This window comes from Manis pentadactyla, chromosome 13 (assembly GCF_030020395.1).
Source record: "Manis pentadactyla isolate mManPen7 chromosome 13, mManPen7.hap1, whole genome shotgun sequence".
Classification (NCBI taxonomy): domain Eukaryota; kingdom Metazoa; phylum Chordata; class Mammalia; order Pholidota; family Manidae; genus Manis; species Manis pentadactyla.
This window is the reverse complement of record NC_080031.1, coordinates 11,496,204-11,511,898: the sequence shown is the minus strand read 5'-3', so window position 1 is coordinate 11,511,898 and position 15,695 is coordinate 11,496,204. Positions and strand designations below refer to the sequence as shown.

At 40.8% G+C, this 15,695-nt stretch overlaps 1 long non-coding RNA gene across 1 annotated transcript; it reads right to left on the bottom strand.

Moving 5' to 3' along the window:
• Positions 1-2,393: 2,393 nt before the first annotated feature.
• LOC118934625 (uncharacterized) lies at positions 2,394-15,560 on the bottom strand. Its single transcript, XR_005033525.2, has 3 exons — positions 14,930-15,560; positions 9,233-9,332; positions 2,394-4,746 (listed from the first exon to the last, which is right to left on the bottom strand). It is a non-coding gene; the product is annotated as an uncharacterized LOC118934625 (long non-coding RNA).
• Positions 15,561-15,695: the final 135 nt, after the last annotated feature.

The window sequence follows — 15,695 nt, the reverse complement described above, 5'->3', positions numbered from 1 at the left end:
TATTAGAAAAGAAATTAACCATTTACACTAGAGACTCCAGATGGAAATTACTTAATCTTGCAATTCTAGAAAAATGTCACCATAAAGGATTCTTAAGTTTTCATGGAGTAGGGAAGAGAGGAGAGAGAGCAAATTATGTAGGCAGTGTTTCCTGAATTTGGTTACTCTCACAGACATATTCTTGGGGGGAGGGGACTGGGGGTTTTCTGTGATAACATTTTAAAATTTTATGTTTTTCTTTTACTCTTCCCTTGGAGACACCTAGTAGATCTCTTTTCTTATGTAAGCTAACAGGAATAATATGTGTTATTGTTATCCTTTTAGATATGAGGACGTTGAAGCAAAAGAGAAATAAGTGTCCCAGACAACACAAGGATTTCCCCTCGGTGAATGTTTGGACGAAGTAGTCTCCTCCAGCCCCCTTCACCTTGACAACATCCAGAAGTTAAAGGAGCAATATGTTTATGACAGATTTAAAAATACAGGTTCTGGACAGAATTTGCTGAGCCCAGGAGTTAGAACAACCTTAAAAGAATTCCTCCTTAGTTAACTAGAGATTCAGGCCAAGGCACCTGCTTTGTTTGACTTTTCACATTAAGCAACTAGAGCTGTAAGAACTCAGCAATTGGCTAAGACCTAAATACTTCTTTTTGAGTTTGTCAGGTTTTAAATAGCTTTATTGAAATATAATTCTTATACCATACATTTCACCTATTTAAAGTGTACAATTCTATGGTATATATTGTGGAACTATACAACTATCACCACAATCTAATTTTTTAAAAATATTTTATTAAGGTATGACTGATATACACTCTTATGAAGGTTTCACATGAAAAAACAATGTGGTTACTATATTTACCCATATTATCAAGTCCCCACCCATACCCCAATGCAATCACTGTCCATCAGTGCAGCAAGATGCCACAGATCCACTATGTGCCTTCTCTGTGATACACTGTTCTCCCCGTGATCCCCCACACCACACCACAATCTAATTTTAAAACATTTTTTCACCTCAAAAATGAACCTCGCCAGTAGCTGTCACTCCCCATTCCCACCACTCTCCCCCAGCCATAGGCAAACACTTATCTTCCTGTCTCTATAGTTGCATATTCTAAAATTTCATAGAAATGGAATCATATGTATGTAGCTTTTTGTACTTGCCTTCTTTCATGTAGCACAGCGATTTGAAGTTTCATTCATGTTACAATATTTATGAGCACTTCATTTTTTTAAAAGCTGAATAATATTCTATGTATGAATATACCACATATTCTTGATCAGTTCATCAGTTGATGGACTTTGGGCTTGTTTCCACTTTTTGGCTATTACTAATAATGCTTCTGTGAATATTCCTGTACAAATTTTTATGTGAATGTATGTTTTTATTTCTCCTGGATATATACCTAAGAGTGGAATGGCTGGGTCATGGTAATTCTATGTTTGGGTTTTTTAAATTGTAGTAAAACACATATAACATAAAAAAATGTTAACTGTGTTAAAGTATACAGTTTGGTAAGTGTACTCATAGTTTTGTGTGACTTATCTCCAGAACTTTTTCATCTTATAAACTGAAACTCTATACTTATTAAACAACATCTCCCCATTCCCTTCTTTCCCCAGACTCTGGCAACTACAATTCTACTTTCTGTTTCTGTGATTGACTCTAGATACCTCATGTAAGTGGAGTCATATTGTTGTTGGGCAATCCAGTCCTGGGAGATCTCCCTGCATGTTTGGTGAGACCTCAACCTCGGGGAGGGTTCTTGACAAAGAATGAGAAAGAATTCATGAGCAGGTCAGATGAGTATAGGTAAGGAGGGACTTCATTAAAGCGAGAGTAGTAGTGAATGGCAGCTGCCTTGCAGGCAGCAGAGAGCACAGAAGGGCAGAGGGAGGAAAGGAAAGCTCATTAAACCCCTGCTCAGCATAGGGAAAATCCCTTTCCAACTCCTAAAGCCAGAGTCACCTGGCTCCAGTGTCCACTTGGACCTGCACAGTGTGGGGACTAAGCCCCTACCACCCCAAGATCTGGAGAGCTGCAGAGCACTGGATGCAGTGAGACTCTGTTCTGAGAACTTCCCAAAGGCAAAGAAAGGAGATTTTTAGGCAGGCTTCCAGAGAGTATGATCACACAGCTGCAGGCCTGTCCAGGTCACCCAGGTGATGGGGACTTGGAAGCTCAAATTGGAGATCTCAGTAGCCCCTCCCTACTTGTCTGAAGTAGAACATAGAGAAGACTAATGCTTAAGAATGAATTGAATGAAAATAGGAAGTAACTGAAAAATGGAATGAAATAGCAAGTAACAAAAGTACCAAAGTACCACTGGAAGCAAATTACCCCTGGAAGAGAGCAGAGAAAAAAACGTAGTAAGTTGAGCAGTGAGAAGTCTTTATTTAAGGCAAAAAGTACGCACTTGGAGAAAGGAGGGTGTGGGCAGCCTCAGAGAATAGGTGCACTCAGAAACTTAGGATTCTGTCTTTTAAGGCTTTCAAAGGGGCAAAGGACAGAGGTGGCGGTGGCCTAGGCTTGACGTGTGGTCTCATGATGTTCCTCTCCATCATGTCACCATCCAGTCAGTCCTCTAGATAATTCTGTAAGATAAACTTAACACAAGGAATTTATTGATCCTGTTCTTCTCCAAAATAGTGGCTACCCTCAAGCACTGGGAACATATCAATGAGGACTGCTTGCCCTGCCTTAAGACAGAGTCAGTTGTTGGCTGATTACCAAATAATTATGTTAGGAATATTACTTCAAAACTCTTCTTTTAAAATGGAATCGTAGCCTTAAGATGGAGTGCCTCCTGTTTTATCAGACTGTTTATATCTCAGCATTTTGCATGAAAGGCAGGAAAAATTAATCATGATGGCTTGTCCCATATCTCTGCCCTAACTCAATATGAGGTATGTGACTGGTTTATTTCACTTAGCATAATGTCTGCAAGGTTAATCCATGTCACAGCATGTGTCAGATTTTCCATCCTTTTAAAGGCTTCATAATATTCCATTGTATATACACACCACAGTTTATCAGTTCATCTGCTGATGGACACTTGGGTTGTTTCCACCCCTTGTCTATTGTGAATAATGCTGCTATGAACATGGGTGTGTCAGGATGGAAAAACCTTTCCTCTGATCTCTTAAATTCAGTACCAAGGGGCCTGTGAATTAAACGACATAAGACAGATTAACAGGAGCAAAGGCCCTTAATTTTTATTAATGTTCATGTGCAGGGGAGATCACAGCATAAAAGTGATGCTCAAATAAGCATTAGACTTGGGGGCTTAAATACCCTTTTAAGAAAGGAAAGAGGTTTTGGGATTCGAGGGACAAAAATTGTGGGGAAGTGACTGGGAGATACACGTGGGAGCTAATGGAAAACCAAGGCTATTTTAGTAAGGTCTGTTTATGCAGACTCACCTTGGCATACGCACTGCGTCTTCAAAGATAAGAGTCTCTTTTTTTCTCATTACAGGGAAAAGAGCACTTACCTCAAAGAAAAATTTATGCCCTGCTTTCAGGCACAGAAGATAACTTTGTTTTTGGGGAGAATTGCCATTTTTTTATTTGAAGCCAATAAAAGCAGAGAGAAAATTCACCAAGAAGAATCTGAACAAAGTACACTGTAGTTCACAAATGATGTTCTACAACTATGTAAGACCACAAAAACTGTCTATTTTAAAAGAAAGAAACAAATATTTTGGTTTCCAAACTGTGAATGATTTTTTTCTTATTTTCTTTACTTTTGGATTTTATATTAGAACACATTTCTGTATATGTGAGGGGGAAAAAATTCTTTTTTTTTTTTTTAAATGACATGGTATGCCCTAGGATAATCAATTCAGGGAGGAGCACCATAAGGAGAAAAGCGGGTTCTCAGACAAGATACCCAACCAAAGGAGAGAACAGAACATGTTTTGCATTTTCCATTTTCCTAGCTAGACAAAGAGCCCAGATGTATTAGTCCATTTACATATTAGCACGATCTACACAATGTGGTGTCTATTTGGACCCCACACTAGGCAAAACAATGGTCTTGAACTAGTGCCAGCCGCCTTTCTCCCTAGGTTTAGGTAGCAGAGAACTTGAGCGCAAGCAGCAGCATTTGGTCTGAGGTCCAGCCTAGACACTGTTATCAAAGATAAACAAGATCGTCCTCCAACATCCCCTGGGCTGAGACCCGGTTAGTCACTTTTTTTGCCGTGGGGGCATAATGGTCTCCCTTTCCCTTTTGGTAGATGGGCACTGCCTATGGGAACACAGCAGCGCTTCTTAGTAACTATGGGAACCTTGTTGGCATGGCAACCGGGCAGCCACAGTGAAAGGCAGCCCGGGGCGGGGATGGAAGTGGTGGGAGGTAGTCCTGTGGAAGGCGGGAGGGGGAAGCATCCTTCCTTCCTGCTGAAGAAAGATGCCTAGCTCCCTGGAGGGCACAAGAAGAAGCCACTGATGAGTTCAAACCTCACTCCATAATCCAGTTCGGGAGGGGCAGGGCTAAGGCCAAAATGGGCCCCAGGACCTAGACCTATTGATGTGTTTCCGTTCTAAAGTGTGCCTCAGCAGGCCAGGGAAAGATAGGGGATGGGAGGCACAGAGTAAGACTTCTCCTAACATGTGAGCAAATTCTGACAGTAAGGTTTGATTGCAGGCAAAATACCACACAGAGCTTTTGTTTGGCTCTGAGAGTCCAAGAACCTTTTGTTAAAGACGTCCAGGGATGAAGAAATCTCCAAGCAGCATCTAAAGCAAGAAGAAATCTGTGTAATAAGTTTGAAGAAGGCTAAAAGTGTAGTAAAAACAGAAACAAACAAGATCCACTAGAAAGAACTTCTGAAGAGGAAGGAGTGAACGGCAGGGCAGTTGGGAGGGCTCTGCAGTCCGGTTTCCAGGCTTACCTAGAGTCCCTGTCGTTCTTGCTTTCTCTGATGGTCAGGGTGTGATGGGCTATCCTGAGCTTTGGAGTCAGATGGCCCTGCGATAGGACCCCTACCCTGCACCTTTCTTGCCTGTGTGAGCCTCAAACAAATTACTCTCTCTCTCAGAGTCCATTTCCTCTTCTTCCAAGATAGAGGATAATAATGCCTCTTTTATAGGGGCGTTGTGAAAATTAAACATGATAAAAAGTTTAATAAACAGTAATATTAGTTAGAGCTCCTTGCCTGATAGGTACAAATAGTTGCTATTCCTGCTACTCTGCTTGCTCTTTAGAAATGGCTCTGTTTGGGTGGTTCTGCAGCATCCCCTGAGACCTAGAAAGTTTTTTTTATAAATGCACTGACTTTTTAAAAATATTGAGATATAATCACATGCCATAAAAGTCACCCTTTGAAAGTGTACAATTCAGTGGTTTTCAGTATCGTCACAGAGTTGGGCAACCATCATATGATCCAACTTTAGTAAGAAAGTGAAGAGAAGACTTGCCCGTTTGCAGTCATTTTCCATTGCCCCCTCCACACAGTCCCTGGCAACCACTAATCTTTCTTCCTCTATGGATTTATCTATTTTGGGCATTTCATATAAATGGAATCATGCAATTTGTGGCTTTCTGAGTCTGGCTTCTTTCATTCGGCATCATGTTTTCAAGGTTCATCCATGTTGTAGTGTGTATTGGTGCTCTGTTCTTTCTCATGGCTGAATAAAATCCCACTGTATGCAGATATTGCAATTTATCTCTTCATCTATTGATGAATATTCAGGTTGTTTCCATCTTTTTGGCTATTATGAGTAAAATTACTATAAACATTCACATACAAATTTTTGTGTGTATGTACTGATCAAGCTTCAGTTATGGTTTGTCAGGCCCCATGGCCTACCTACGATCAGATAAGAAATGGTAAATATGAAAGAGAGGCTGATGTCATTATTTCCTTTTAAATTTCCTCCTGACTATACCTTCCTTTTCTCTTATTCCCTTTCGTATTCTTACTCTCATCTCTCCCCACAGAGCAGTCTAGTCAACCTCATGCCAACATTCAGATAAGGTACTCTGAGATGCTTTTTTCCCCCCCATATAAGATATTCTTGAAATGTGGAAAGGGGAGAAGAGAGGAACAATGATCCATAAGGCCAGACTTATCATTCAAGGACAATTAAAATATCATTTAGAAACATTTTTAATGTTTTTTATTGAGATAAGCTATTCAAAAGTCTACAACTCAGTTAATAATTAATTCTCTCCCTCTATCTCACACACACACACACACACACACACACACACACACACACACTCACACACACACATTTAGGAATTGCGTATCTCTATCAAAGTGAGGATAGATGTAGGCTTGCCAGATAAAATATGGAGATAACAGAATGCCCAGTTAAATCTGAACTTCAGCTAAACAACAAATAATTTTTTTAAAGCATGTCACAAATGTTGCATAGAATAGATTTATACTAAAAAATTATTCATTGTTTATCTGAAATGCAAATTTAACTGGGTGTCCCATATCTTTGGTAAATCTGGCAACCTTAGGAGGGGAAGTGAAGAACATTCAATGGGTATATGTCATTTTTATAATAGGATAGCAATTGAAGCTCTGTTAGAGGAAATCCCTGAACACAGCAGAATTTGGAGTACATGTGTAAAATATAATTCACTTTGCTCTCTCCTTAGGGGTTTTGCATAACAAAGTGTTACATCATCTTGCTTTGTTGCAGTATCTCTACGAAATATGTAAGAGTCTACAAATGGAGAAACAAAGGCAAAGATATCAAAAGACAATCCAAGATCCCTCCGTGAGTTTGGGGTCAATTTAAACAAAGTGTCATGATTGGTTTTGAAAGAAAATGTAGAGTTTAGATTCATTAAATTTAAGAGCAGAAAAAGATGTTATTCAAAGCTCTTCAAATTATAGATGAGAAAACTGAGGTTCAGAAAACCTAAGTAATTTTCCTTAAGTGAGAGAGCTAGCTAATGGTGAAGTTCACACTGAAATCCCAAACTCCTGACTCCTAGCTTAGGGAGCTTTTCCCAATTTCCCAGCATCACATTCCCTGCCCCTTCTTCTTCCTTTCCTTTCATTTTCCTTCCTTGTAATTTGGTCTAGATAACCAATCAGCCATAATCACACAATTATGTGAAACACTAAACTGGGAATTCTTCCTAGATCTTGCTTGTAGTAGAGAGCTGGATTATTCAATATAGATCAAAATATTTTTCTGTTTTAAATGAAGTTTATAGAAGGCTTTAAGAATAATTTCTTTTCATTTATTTTAGCTGAGTAAAGAGTTGCCATTATCAGATTTGGGGATAATCTTTTCTAATAGGTAAGGAGTGAGCTTCCTTTGATTTATATTTTACATTTCATCCATGTCTAACCATTATACCTAATGAACACATTCTGAACCTGAAAAGAATCTGGGTTTCTTTGAATATGCAAATCTACAAAACCAGCAGATTTTGAACGATCATCAATTACCAAATCTCTCAAAGCCTCTAATTTTGTATTGATTCTATGTCTAACTGCTTTGCGTGTTTCTAAGACAGGAGTTTCTACTTGGCTTCATCAACGTCTTTTCACACGCTCCAATGATCTGATCAATATCCAACAATGAAATTTTCCTTTCATAGCTCTCCAAAAACCAGTTGCAATGCCATGCCCTGTCAAGATTCTTGCAGGATATCACTTGGTCTGTATATTCTTAAGGGAGCAATCTTGCCCATCACGAACCCAGCATACCTCTTCTTTGGTGCTTGGTGTTCAATGTCGTTAAGCTCTCACCTGGTAGGCGGTGACTAGGTGATACTGATGTATTTAAATCCTGACTGTGATGACTTTATGAAAGAAACTATGAAAATGAGACACTGAGGAAAAAGTGGGTTCTCTGCACATCATTTTCACAGGGTTGAAAATACTGTCACTATTCAGAGCTGAGGTCTTAAAGAGGACAGCTGTGGCCTAGAGCACCATTTGCAGTGCATGCTGGGCTCTGGCTGTTGGCTGGTGAAGTGATTTTATGTGGTTAGACTGGTGCAGTGAAGTGGTAGAGTGTTCATTGGCATTTTTGTTTCCTCAAGTTCATTTCTGAATACCAGGGCATCCTGGGGTTAGCAGAAAACAGATTACCTGAGATTGAGGGGAGTGGGAGTCAGTCCTCAGGGTTTTGTACAAATGCTGTGTCTGCCTGGCTTGGTGGTCTCATGAGAGCTAAAAATTAACCTAACAGTGAACTCATGAAATAGGTGAAGGAGGAACAAAATCAGTGAGATTGTTTGGTATCTTGATCTGGCGTGATGGTTTACTTGAGTGTGTATATACCTGCTGAAATTCACTGAGTTGTTATACTAAGATTTGTGTGAATTTTATTGTATATAACCTCAACATAATAAATACATTAATAAATAATTTAAAAATTAAGTTTCAGCTATTAAAAAAAAAATGCTCCCAGAGTTGAACCTTCCTTTTAAATTTCCTCCTGACTATACCTTCCTTTTCTCTTATTCCCTTTCTAACTCTCACTCTCATCTCTCCCCATAGAGCAGTCTAGTCAACCTCATGCCAACATTCAGATAAGGCATTCTGAGATGCTCTTTTTTCCATACACATCTCATGTGTGGCCTCCCTTTAGGATGCTGTCCAAGTAGTTCTATGTCCTACTGAGAACAAGAGATTACAATAAGCCTATCCTATCCCCATTCACCCAGGGCACATACAGATCTGTGCTGATAAACCACAGAGAAGGGAAAATAACAACCTTGCTCTTCTGACCATCAAAAATATAATAACTTCCCCCACAATGGGACCTTATTTTCCTTTTCCTATTAAAATTTGTGGCTCTCCTTTCTTGAAATATCCAAATCTTTTCTTTGTAGACAAAAAAAAAAAAGTCATCACATTTACCCTGTGGCAACTTCCAGTATCTTAAGGGATCTCATTCCTTATTTGCCAACTAGTTCATCAGGTAGCAGAGGTGACCATTCTAGAATTTGTAATTGTTCTTGGGATTGATTTATTGTCAATTTTTATAATACTGCTTATTCTTTTGGAGAGTAATAAGGTCTTGTTCTTGATACGTGTGCTTTGAGGTGGGGAGTAATTACCTACTGACTAGATAGCAATGAGTAGGTTTTGAATCTTGGAGAATATTCCATTTCCCTTGTGGAAACAAATCAGAGAGTTTAATCAACCCTGGAGATTGAGGATGAATTGAATGTTGGTGTTGGGGAACTACCAGTGATGGAAAAAATCAAGTGGTTTTAAAATGTGAGCAGGTATGAGCTCACCTTTATTTGCTGAACTGTGATTGACATAGGTTTTCAATAAAGATTCAGCAGCTCATTTCCAGAATGTCATGAAAAACTGGCTTCTTCAAGAAGGATCTTTCTAAGGAAGATCAAATAGAATGAGCACAATTTATATCATACTGTCACTGAATTACAATAACAAGCTATCCTTGAACACCATTTTGAAAAAAATGGAACGGGCAACTCTGTGAGGTCAAGTTTCTCATCACTGAGGTGTCTATGTAGTAATTGCATCTAACATTGCCTAGGAGGGATGTTGGTTTCTGAGTCAGATGGGTGGTTAGACTGGAAGACCTTGAAATGCTCTATATATTTCAAGATTCTTTGATTGTATCAGGCAAATTAGAGATTAAATTAAGTTCAGTACAGGAACTAAAATAAGGTGCTAGAATGGTGTTAGTGTGATTGTAAGAGTGATTATTTATGCCTTATCCCTAACAACTGGCAGCTGTCCCTAAGACCCAGCCTTAATTTTTCTTACTTAAAAGGCACATACATGGTGTCTTCTCACATACCCAAACTTTGGCTCTGCTAGTTTCTTCTGTTGGAAATGCAGCCGCATTCTAGCATAATGTTCACAACCCCCTTTAAAGACCTATGTCTAGGGCACTGATTCTCAACTGGGGTAATTTTGTGACTCCCCCCACCATTGTCACTTAATATCTGAAGACATTTTGGGTTGTTACAAATGGGAGGACATTCCTGGCATCTTGTGGCCAGGGATGCTGCTAAACACCCTACAACATACAGGGCAGCCCCCAACAAAATCTCCCAGCCCACAATAACAATACTTCTGGCTTGAGAGACCCTGTTGCATGTTAGGTGACCTTTTGGGAAGAATGCCTGCTCTCTTCCTCACAATCGCATAGAAATCATAAAGCTTTGCTTAAAACACTTTATACCTTACTTAAAGCACCTCATATCTTCTTTAAAGCATTTTTCACTTTGTCCACTGGGATTGTAATTTGTTGTGTTTTTAAGCCCTAGAAACTCTTGGTATGTATAAAAATAAAATTGGATCACTCAGGCTGGGGAGATGGGGAGATGGCATAGCTCTACCTATCAGCCCTATGGAGGATTCTTGAAACTCCTAACAACAGGAAGACACAAGTAGGACTTACTGAGCTCTTATGATATTCTAGGTCCTGTACCAAAGCTTTACATAGATTGTACACAGGAGGTATTAATATATGTTAAATGTTGAATTAGTTTATTTAATTCTTCTAGGATTCTTAAGACTGCCTTAACAATGAGAAAAAGTAATTGTCAGGTCCACATTAATTCAGTATGATTGCATCTTAACTATATCTGTAGAGACCTTAATTCAAAATAAGGTCACATTCTGAAGTATGGGGTTGCTATGCTCTGAGCATTTGTGTCCTTCCCAGATTCATAGGTTGAAAATCTAGTGCCGAATTTGATAATGTTACGAGGTAGGTGCCTCTGGAAGACCTCACGAATGAGGATGAGCCTTCACGGATGGGATTAATGCCTTTATAAAAGTGACCCAGGAGAGATCCTGACTCCCTTCCACTAGGTGAGGGCGCAGTGAGAAAAGAGCAATCTGCAACCTGGAAGAGCGTCTTCACCAGAACCCTAAGTGCTGCCACCATGATCTTGGACTTCCAGCCTCCGTAACCATGAGAAAGAAATTTCTGTTGTTTATAAGCCGCCCAGTCTGTAGTACTGAGTTATAGCAGACCAATGGACTAAAACATGGGTGGATATGAATTTCTTGGGGACCCATGAGTATTCAACCCACTACAGTCTGCCCTCTGGTACCCCCCCAAATCCATGTCCACACCTTGTGCAAAATACATTAATTCCACCCCAACATCTCCAAATCTTAACCCGTTCCCAACGTCAAATCTATATCTCATCTAGATATCATCAACTCAAAATTTTCCAAATCTCATCATTTAAATCAGGTATAGGTGAGACTCTGGGGATGAACCATCCTGGGGCAAAATTCCTTTCCATCTGTGGACCTGGGAGACTGGTCTGCTTCCAAAATACCATGGTAGGACACACAGAGGAGAGACATTCCCACTCTGAATGGGAGAAAATGGAAGGAAGAAGAATCATTGGTCTAAAGCAAGCTCAGAACACAGGAGGGCAAGGTTCAAGAGGCTTGAAGGCCTGAGAATGATCCTCTGTGGCTCACAGCTCCATCCTCTAGGCAGGTGAGGGCCCCGCCTCGCTGCCATTCCCCCTCTTTCTTGGAAGATAACATGAGTTTGTGGCTGAGCACTTCTATCAGCTTGTTTCCCCACTGTGGAATTTCAGGAGTCTACCGTCTTCCTTCGTTTCATCCCATGTCTGTCCCTTTCGGTTGTTAAAAAGAAAAACACACCCCCAACATGGGACATTCTGCTGGATCAAGTCACCAAACTGGGGCTTGCCTAATGGAAGTTCAGCGGCTCCCAGGAGTGGAATTTTTAATCAATCAGTTTGGAATTTCCTGATCAGTAGTGAGGTAACCAGTATCAGGCACTCTGCTCTTCTAGGGTTAGTGACGCAATGTCTATTTCTTTTGCTAACTTTTTGCCCCATCTTCTTGTCTATAAAAACTTTCTACTTTTTTACAGTTCTTCAGAGCATTTCTCTGCTTGCTAGGTGGGATGCTGTCTGATTCATGAATTGCTTAATAAAATCCATTGGATCTTCAAATTTACTTCGTTGAATTTTGTTTTCTAGCACAGTCCAGGCTGGTAGTGTTTCTGTTGGTATAAAATTCTCAGAAACCTTACGTGCAACTTGATGCTTGGGAGTGAAGGGAGTCCAGACCATCCTTCCTCATTGCATTTTACCCTACACAGCAAGGAGAAACCAGGCCACATCTTCCATACTTTAAAAATCTCCTCAGCTAAACATCTAAGTTCATCACTTACAAGTCCAACTGCCAACCAACGGCAGAACACAGTTCCTCCAAGTTCTCTGCCACTTTATAACTAGATCACCTTTCGTCCAGTTCTAATAACATCTTTGTCATTTCTATCTGAGATCTTACCAGAAGCATCTTTAACATTCACATTTCTAGCACCATCCTGTTCGTGACTATATATATTTCCAATAGTGATAGAAGCTATCTTAGTACTCTTCCATTTCTTTCTGAACCTTCATCAGGGTTATCTTTAACCCATATTTCTACCAACAGTCTCTTCAGGGCAATCTGGGCTCTTTCTGTCAGGTGCCTCAAAATCCTTCCAGCCTCTATCCATTACCCAGGTCCAAAGCCACTATCGTATTTTTTAAGTATTTGCGTAGCAGCCCCTCATTTCTCACTATCAAAATCTGTATTAGTGTCGTAGGGCTGTTGTAACAAATGCCACATGCTGGATGGCTTCAACAAGAGCAATTTACAGTCTTATAGTTCTGGAGGCTAGAAGTCCGAAATCAAAGTGTCAGCAGGGCCATTTTCCCTTGAAGGCTCTAAGGGAGAGTCCTTCCTTGCCTGCCTGTCTTTGGTGGTTCCTGGAAATCCTTGGTGACTCTTGGCTTGTAGCTGCATCACTCCAATCTCTACCTCTATCATCACAGAGCCTTCTTTCCTGTGTCTTTATTGCCCTCTCTTCTTCTTATGAGGACATCAGTCATTGCATTTAGGGTCACCCTAATCCAGTATGACCTCATCTTAACTAATCACATCTGCAAATCTCCTGGCACATTTTGAGGTTCTGGGGCAGTGGCGGGGAGGGGAGATATAAATTTGGCAGGAGACACTAGTCAACCCACTATAAGTTCTAAGAAGCAGAGTTTGGAAATCAGTGCCCTAAACCCTGAATCTCTTGAAGGCATACCTTCATTTTTGCCTCCCCAACTTCCATCACAGGTTATGGAATACAATTTTAAAAATTGCCTGAAACTGAAGGAACAAAACAGCAGCAGACTCACAAACTTCAAGAAGGGACTAGCAGTTACCAACGGGGAGGAGTGGGGGAGGGCGGGTGGGAAGGGAGGGAGAAGGGGTTTGAGGGCTATTGTGATTAGTACACATGGTGTGTGTGGGGGATCATGGGGAAGACCATGTAGCACAGAGAAGACAAGTAGTGACTCTGTGGCATCTTACTATACTGATGGACAGTGACTGCAATGGGGTATGGTGGGGACTCAATAATATGGGTGAATGTAGCAACCACATTGTTTTTCATGTGAAACCTTCATAAGAGTGTATATCAATGGTACCTTAATAAAAAAAACTAAAATAAAATAAACTGTTGCCATTCCCAACAACAACAACAACAACAACAAAAATACCAAAAAACATTGCCTGGAATTTGTGCACCTATGTTCACTGCAGCATTATTCACAATAGCCAAAAGGTGGTAACAACCCAAATGTCCATAGGCAAATGAATGGATAAACAGAGGTGGTATATCCATATAATGGAATATCATTAAGCCTTGAAAAAGGAATGGAATTCTGACACATTACAACATGAATACTCCTCAAAAGTAGTATGCTAAGTAAAATAAGCCAGACACAAAAGGACAAATACTACATGGTTCCACTTATATGAGATACTTACAATAATCAAATTCATAGAGACCGAAAGTAGAATGGTGTTTACCAGGCATTATAGGGAAGGAGGAATGGAGAGTTATTGTTCAATTAGTGCAAGATTTCAGTTTGGGATGAGGAAAAAGTTTTGCAGATGAATAATGGTAATGGCTGCAATAATAATGTGAACATACTTAATGTACTGGATCACATACTTAAAATGGTTAAAATGATAACTTTATGTTATATACATTTTACTACAATGAAATGAAAGAAATGTTTTGCTGGAAGAATAACTTTGCTCACATTCAGGACATTCTCATCCCAGATGCCTAGATTATCAGTTCTCACCTTTGAGTTCCTTCAATTCTTCACAAAATTAGAGGAAAAACAACAGAATTCACTCACTGAATAGTTATTATATGCCAGGCACTATGCTGAGCATTCTGCAGGGATGATATTTTTTAGTCTACATAACAACCTTGTAGTAGACACTGGAATCCCCATTTTACAGGTGAGGTTCTGAGAGAGTAAGAACTTGCACAAGGTCACCAGCTGATAAATGGAACAATGGGGTTTGAACTGGCGTTTTCTGCAGAGCCCAAACTATCACTTTGCTGTACTTCCTCAGAAATCCTGTGTTCCTCAAACCTGTGAGTGCCATGCTTTGAAGAGGTGCACAGAAGGTGGTTTTTAGTACAGTGTCAAGATTATCCTAAGGAAGGTAATAGCCAAGAATTATATGGTGCCCTCTGTTGTGCCTGGAAGTACTTTACACATATTAACTAGTTTAATCCCACCACAGTCCTGAGTAGGTGCCACTATTTATCCTCATTTCAGAGAGGAGGAAATGAGGCACAAGGAGGTTAACTTGTCCACGTCACAGAACTGGGGAAGACCTTTTAACCACCAACTTTTCTTCCTGTCTCACAGGAAGAAACCCCCTGGTTAACGCCACGGCAGGGGCAAAGCGACCGACTCTTTCTCCCATCTCACAGGGGCCTTATTCCCTTGCTTCACCTTCTCTTGATTGAAATGTTTGTGAAACGAATGCATAACTGAGCAAAAGAAAGGCTCCTTGCTGCTTTCAGCTGAAGTTCTCGGCCTAGCCCAGAGCTATTTCACCATCACACTCCCACCGGCTCCTCTGACTTCATCTGGAACTCAACACAGTACTTGGGGTTCTCCACGCAGACATGCGCTTCTGGGTGCCTTCCATTCATACTTGCAGTTCTTGCACTTTTAGTTGTCTGCTTTCATGAATTATTAGACTTTGTATTAACAGCCTCTAAAGCACAGGCTTATGCCTAGTGGGCAGATAAATGGATGCAAAAGAAATTTTCATAAGGCCCCAGGGTCTTTCCTTACATCTCCTGGCGAATGATCTTCTGTAATGTCAAGTACTCCTGGGCCTGAAACCTAACTCAGCTTTATCAGCCTGGGTCCAGCTCCCGTTGTGCATCTTTGGGTGGTAAAAACCTTGATTATTGTTGGCTTGAGGTCTGAGCCCGGTCTGGGGTGGCAGGCACCTCGCAGATTGTCCACCTCAGCCCCGTAGAGTAAATGAGGAATCCAGGAAGTCCAAGGGGGTCTTTGTGTCTGCGGGCATCCGCCGGCCCATCTACTCAGCCACCCGTCTGTTTTCAATCCAGAATCTAGTGTCAGGCCCTGTGAGGTATCCATATTGGGAGTTACTGCACGCGCGCATCTTGTAGCTTCTGAATATTCATGAGGGAAGAAGAAAGGCCAATGTTCAAGGGGGGAGAAATAGTAATTCATAAATATTAATAAAGGCAGGCCCCATGCTCCACGGAAGGCGATGAATGTTAACCAGTAGATGAAGCCCGGGTCCCGCGCGTGCCACGGGCGGGTGCCCGAGCGCGGGCGCGCCCCCGGGAGCGCGGGCGCGAGCGCGGGGAGGGGCGGAGGGCGGGTGGAGGAG